A 6,464-nucleotide genomic window follows, 5' to 3' on the forward strand; every position below is an offset into this window, starting at 1 on the left:
ATTCGGTTTTGAACGTAGTTCCAATAATATTATACACTCTCCCTTCCGGTAGATGGCTCAAATCTGAAGTCTCATCAATCAGACTACTATTGTACTCACTGATCGCTCAGCTTGGTAAGCTACCAACAAAAAATTGCAATCAAAGACTACTATTGTACTCCCTCCGTACTGGTGCATTTTTCACGTTACGAAAACCAAATAATCCCAAAACTTTTAGGCGCGGTGCATTAACTACCCAAAGAAAATAGAATCTGTCAAAACAGAACAGTCTGTAGAAATCTGACTATTTCGAATGCTTCTGAAACTCCAAAAATTCATAAAAATTAGGATGACCTAAGAAATTTGTATATTAATCTACTGCAAAAATAATTAGCATTTTAGCACGCTCTAGTAAAAAATGAGAATTGTTTTCGTGACAGCAAAAGTTTCTGTTTTTCAGCAAGATCAAACAACTATCACCAAAGAAGATCCTAAAGGCTTTACTTGGCACAAACACTAATTAAAACACAAAAAACACAATCATAACAATAGCATAATTGTGCAAACACTTAAGAACAGAAAGCAAAAATCAAAAGTAAATTTTATTCATTGAGTTAACTCCCAACAAGCGCTATCGTTTTACGCCCTTAGCTTGGCATAAAGCAAGGATCTAAGTTCTGTCATGTTTGTTTCGAGATCCATAAGATGCCCTCATGATTGATTCATATGGTGGCCTAATTCTTGTTCTAGGGAAGTGTTCCATACCCTTCCTCAAAGGGAATTGGAACTTAATATTGCCTTCTTTCATATCAATCACATCACCGTTAGTGCGTAAAAACGGCCTACCAAGAATAATTGGACAAGATGGATTGCAATCAATATCAAGAACAATAAAATCTATGGGCACATAATTCCTACTTGCTAGAATAAGAACATCATTAATTCTCCCCATAGGCTTTTTAATAGTGGAATCCGCCAAGTGCAAATTTAAAGAACATGATTCAATATCGGTAAGACCAAGCATATCACATAAAGATTTCAGAATAGTAGAAACACCAGCACCCATGTCACACAAAGCAAAACACTCATAATTTTTAATCTTGACTTTGATAGTAGGTTCCCATTCATCATGCAATTTTCTAGGAATTGAAACTTCTAATTCTAATTTTTCTTCAAAACATTTCATCATAGCATCAACAATATGTTTAGTAAAAGCTTTATTTTGCTCATAAGCATGGGGTGAATTTATCATGGATTGCAACAAAGAAATACAATCAATCAAAGAGCAACTATCATAATTAAAGTCTTTGTAATCCAAAAGAGTGGGCACATCACTAGTTAAAGTTTTGACCTCTTCAAACCCACTTTCATCAATTTTGTCAACAAGGTTTTCACCCTCCGAATTATCGGGAAGCCTTCTAACTAAAGTTGAATCTTCTGCAGTCCCTTTTTCATCAATGTTAATTTTACTAACAAGGAATCAATTGAAGAAACACCAATCATTTTAAGATCTTCATCACTTTTACGAAAATAATCGCTAGAAAACGCTTTTTAAAAAAAATTCTCTTTTAGCTCTAAGCATAGCGGTTCTTTTCTTACTTTAATCCATAGAAACATAAAGAGCTTTAATTGATTCATCAACCTTAGGCACAAAACTTTTCATCATGAGATTTTCCACATCATGAGAAATTCTATCAACACTTCTAGACAACTCATCAATGTTATTCAACTTTTCTTCTATGGTAGTGTTGAAAACTTTTTGCGTGTTGATAAATTCTTTAATATTATTCTCAAGATCATAGGTGTTCCTATTATTATTATAAGAAGGATTTCCATAGGAATTACCATAATTATTAGATGAATTACTAGGAAAAGGCCTAGGATTAAAATTACCTCTATAAGCATTGTTGTTGAAATTATTTCAAGAGATAAAATTAACATCTATGGCATCACTATTTTGCTCACTCAAAGTAGAAAAAGGCATATCATTAAAATAAATAGGAGCACTTTTGCTAGCAACCAATTTCATAAGAGCATCAACTTTTTCACTCAAAGAAGAAATTTCTTCAACCGAATTAACTTTTTTATAAGTAGGCGCTCTTTCGGTATGCCATTGTGAATAATTTGCCATGATATTATCAAGAAATTTGGTGGCTTCACCCAAAGTAATTTCCATAAAAGTACCACCCCCGGCGGAATCTAAAAGATAACGAGAAACAAAATTCAACCCCGCATAAAAAATTTGTATGATCATCCAAAGATTTAGCCCATGAGTTGGGCAATTCCTTAGCATCATTTTCATCCTTTCCCAAGATTGTGCAACATGCTCATGTTCAAGTTGCTTGAAATTCATGATCTGGGTTCTAAGGGAAATAATTTTTGCGGGCGGAAAATACTTAGTGATAAAAGCATCTTTGCAATTATTCCAATAATCGATACTATTGCGAGGCAAAGAAGAGAACCAAATTTTTGCAGAATCACACAAAGAAAAAGGAAATAATTTCATCTTCACAACATCATTTTCCACATCTTTTTTATTTTTGCATATAGCATAATTCCACGAATGTATTAAGATGGGACGCGGCATCCTCATTAGGAGTACTGGAAAATTGATCTTTCATAACTAGATTCAACAAAGTAGTATTAATATCACAAGACTCCGCACTAGTGGCGGGAGGAGCAATCGGAGTGCCAATAAAATTATTGTTGTTGGTATTTGAGAAATCACACAACTTGGTGTTCTCTTGAGTCATCATGACTATGCAACAAGATTGCACTAAAAAACAAATCCCGTAAGAAAACGATGAACGAAAAAGAGGGGCGAATAAAACGGCAAATTTTTGTGAAGTGGGGGAGAGGAAAACGAGAGGCAAATGGAAAATAATGTAAATTGCGAGGAGATGAGATTTGTGATTAGGAACCTTGTATATGTTGAAGATCCTCCCTGGCAATGGCGCCAGAAATTCCTTTTGATGCGGCTTGAAGCTACGTCGGTATTTCCCCAAAGAGGAAGGGATGATGCAGCACAGCAGCGGTAGGTATTTCCCCAGTTATGAGACCAAGGTTATTGAACCAGAAGGAAAACCAAGAAACACAACGTAAACAACACCTGCACACAAATAAGAACTTCTCGCAACCCGACGTGTAAAAGGGGTTGTCAATCCCTTTCGGGTAGCGGCACCTCAAGATAGGCAAACAGACGTGAATAAATTGTAGTAGACTGATAGATCGAACGCCAAATAAAATAAATAAGAATAAATTGCCGCAAGGTATTTTTGTATTTTTGGTTTAATAGATCTGAAAATAAAAGCAAAGGAAAATAGATCGCAAAGGCAAATAATATGAGAAAGAGACCCGGGGGCCGTAGGTTTCAGTAGTGGCTTCTCTTGAGAAAAATAGCAAATGGTGGGTAAACAAATTACTGTTGGGCAATTGATAGAACTTCAAATACTCATGACGATATCCAGGCAATGATCATTATATATGCATCACGTCCAAGATTAGTAGACCGACTCCTGCTTGCATCTACTACTATTACTCCACACATCGACCCTATCCAGCATGCATCTAGTGTATTAAGTTCATGGAGAAATGGAGTAATGCAATAAGAACGATGACATGATGTAGACAAGATCTATCTATGTAGAGATAGATCCCATCGTTTTATCTTTAGTAGCAACGATACATATGTGTCGGTTCCCCTTCTATCACTGGGATCAAGCACCGTAAGATCGAACCCACTACAAAGCACCTATATGTGAAATCTCTCTTCCTTCAATATTCTTTCATGAATTGTTCAAGTGACCAATACAATGTTTGCTAACCTTCAATAAATTTACCACCTCTACTTCTTATATGTGAAGGCATTACTCCCCATGGGAAAAGCATATGAAACATATATAATTTCAGATTTATGACATTCAAATCATTCAACCATTTACTCATAGGATATAAGTGAAGCACACGAGTAAATGACAAACTACTCCAAAAAGATATAAGTGAAGATCAATGAGTAGTTAAATAATTATGTAGCTATGTGAAGACTCTCTCTCATTTAAGAATTTCAGATGTTGGGTTATTATTCAAACAGAAAGCAAAGCTAAAGAAAATAAAATGACGCTCCAAGCAAAACACGTATCATGTGGTGAATAAAAATATAGCTCCAAGTAAAGTTACCGATGAACGAAGACGAAAGAGGGGATGCCTTACGGGGCATCCCCAAGCTTAGACGTTTGGTTATCCTTGAATATTACATTGGGGTGCCTTGGGAATCCCCAAGCTTAGGCTCTTGCCACTCCTTATTCCATAGTCCATCGAATCTTTACCCAAAACTTGAAAACTTCACAACAAAAAACTTAACAGAAAACTCATAAGCTCCGTCAGTATAAGAAAATAAATCACCACTTAGGTACTGTCGTGAACTCATTCTAAATTCATATTGGTGTAATATCTACTGTATTCCAACTTCTCTATGGTTCATACCCTCCGATACTACTCATAGATTCATCAAAATAAGCAAACATCACATAGAAAACAGAAGCTGTAAAAAACAGAACAGTCTTCAGTAATCTGTATCAAACGTATACTTCTGTAACTCCAAAAATTCTGAAATAAATTGGTGGACCTGAGGAATTAGTCTAGTAATCATCTTCAAAAAGAATCAACTAAATAGCACTCTCCAGTATAAAGTTGAAGCTAATCTCGTGAGCACTAAAGTTTCTGTTTTTTTACAGCATGATCATAAAGACTTCACCCAAGTCTTCCCAAAGGTTCTACTTTGCACAAACACTAATTAAAACATAAAACCACATCTAACCAGAGGCTAGATGGATAAACAGAACCAAAAAGGAAGAAACTAAAATAAAATTGGGTTGCCTCCCAACAAGCGCTATCGTTTAACGCCCCTAGCTAGGCATGATGATTTCAATGATGCTCACATAAAAGATAGGAATTGAAACATAAAGAGAGCATCATGAAGAATATTACTAGCACATTTAAGTCTAACCCACTTCCTATGCATAGGGATTTTGTGATCAAACAACTTATGGGAAAAATAATCGACTAGCATAGGAAGGCAAAACAAGCATAACTTCAAAACTTTAAGCACATAGAGAGGAAACTTGATATTATTGCAATTCCTACAAGCATACATTCCTCCCTCATAATAATTTTCAGTAGAACCATGAATGAATTCAACAATATAACCAGCACCTAAAGAATTCTTTTCCTGGTCTACAAGCATAGAAAATTTACTAATCTCCACATAAGCAAAATTCTTCTCATTCGGGATAGTGGGAGTATCATAAGAGACTTGAATACTATAAATTGTTTCCACATTAAAAGAGTAATGCTCAGAAAAAGGGTAACCATAATCATGACAAGTTTTATAAATATAATCATCACTACTTTTTATATCATAAGTTTCATCACAATAATCCTCATAAGTAGCAACTTTGTTCTCATCATAATCGATTGAAACCTCTTCCAAGATAGTGGAATCATCACTAAATAAAGTCATGACCTCTCCAAATCCACTTTCATATTTATCACAATAAGATTCAAGATCCTCCAAAATAGTGGGATCATTACTTCCTAAAGTTGACACTCTTCCAAACCCACTTTCATCAATATAATCATCATAAGTAGGAGGCATGCTATCATCATTATAAATTTGCATATCAAAACTTGGGAGACTAAAAATATCATCTTCATTAAACATAGCATCCCCAAGCTTGGGACAAACATTAATTGCAGCAAATATATTATCAAAAACATCATCTTCATCAAACAAAGCATCCCCAAGCTTGGGCCTTTTCATATCATAAACATAATCACTCTCATCATTAATAGTATGGATAGCACCAATAGTATAGCAATTATCATATTCTTCCAAGCAAGTGCCAAAAAGATTTTCAAGATCATAAGAAGTATCATTATCTTCCCAATCATAATCATCACAACAAGCAATAGGCATAACGAGATCATCGTCAAGTGCATCATCTTCCACAATTATTTTTGATTCATTTTCATGAAGCACAACAATAATAGGAGCAACATTATTTGGGAGAGATATCTTTTTACCTCTCTTCCTTTTTCTTTTCTTCTTCTTCACCACATCATGTGTGGGTTCAATCCTCTTTTTGGAGCTCCTTATTAATGAGATTGGTTCAATAGAAGGCTCCTCCTCGTTACCTGATTCATCATAAGAAATAATAGGAGGATATTGGGAAGTCTCTTCCCTTTCATTAGTATTCTCTTCATCTTCTATTTGATTTCTTTTCTTTATGTAATTGGCAATATAAGGATTTTCAATGCAATTCACCGCACAATACATATAAATTTCTTCTAGATCAAAATCAAGAAGTTTATAACGGGCAAATTCTGGAAGATGCTTAGTTATACGTTTCATTTCTTCGTAACCCATAAGCAAACTAAGTTCATTATAATGTGCAAGGGAAATCAAGTCATCACAATTTTTGGACACG

The sequence above is a fragment of the Triticum aestivum genome, chromosome 6D (genome assembly GCF_018294505.1).
Source record: "Triticum aestivum cultivar Chinese Spring chromosome 6D, IWGSC CS RefSeq v2.1, whole genome shotgun sequence".
In the NCBI taxonomy this organism is placed as follows: domain Eukaryota; kingdom Viridiplantae; phylum Streptophyta; class Magnoliopsida; order Poales; family Poaceae; genus Triticum; species Triticum aestivum.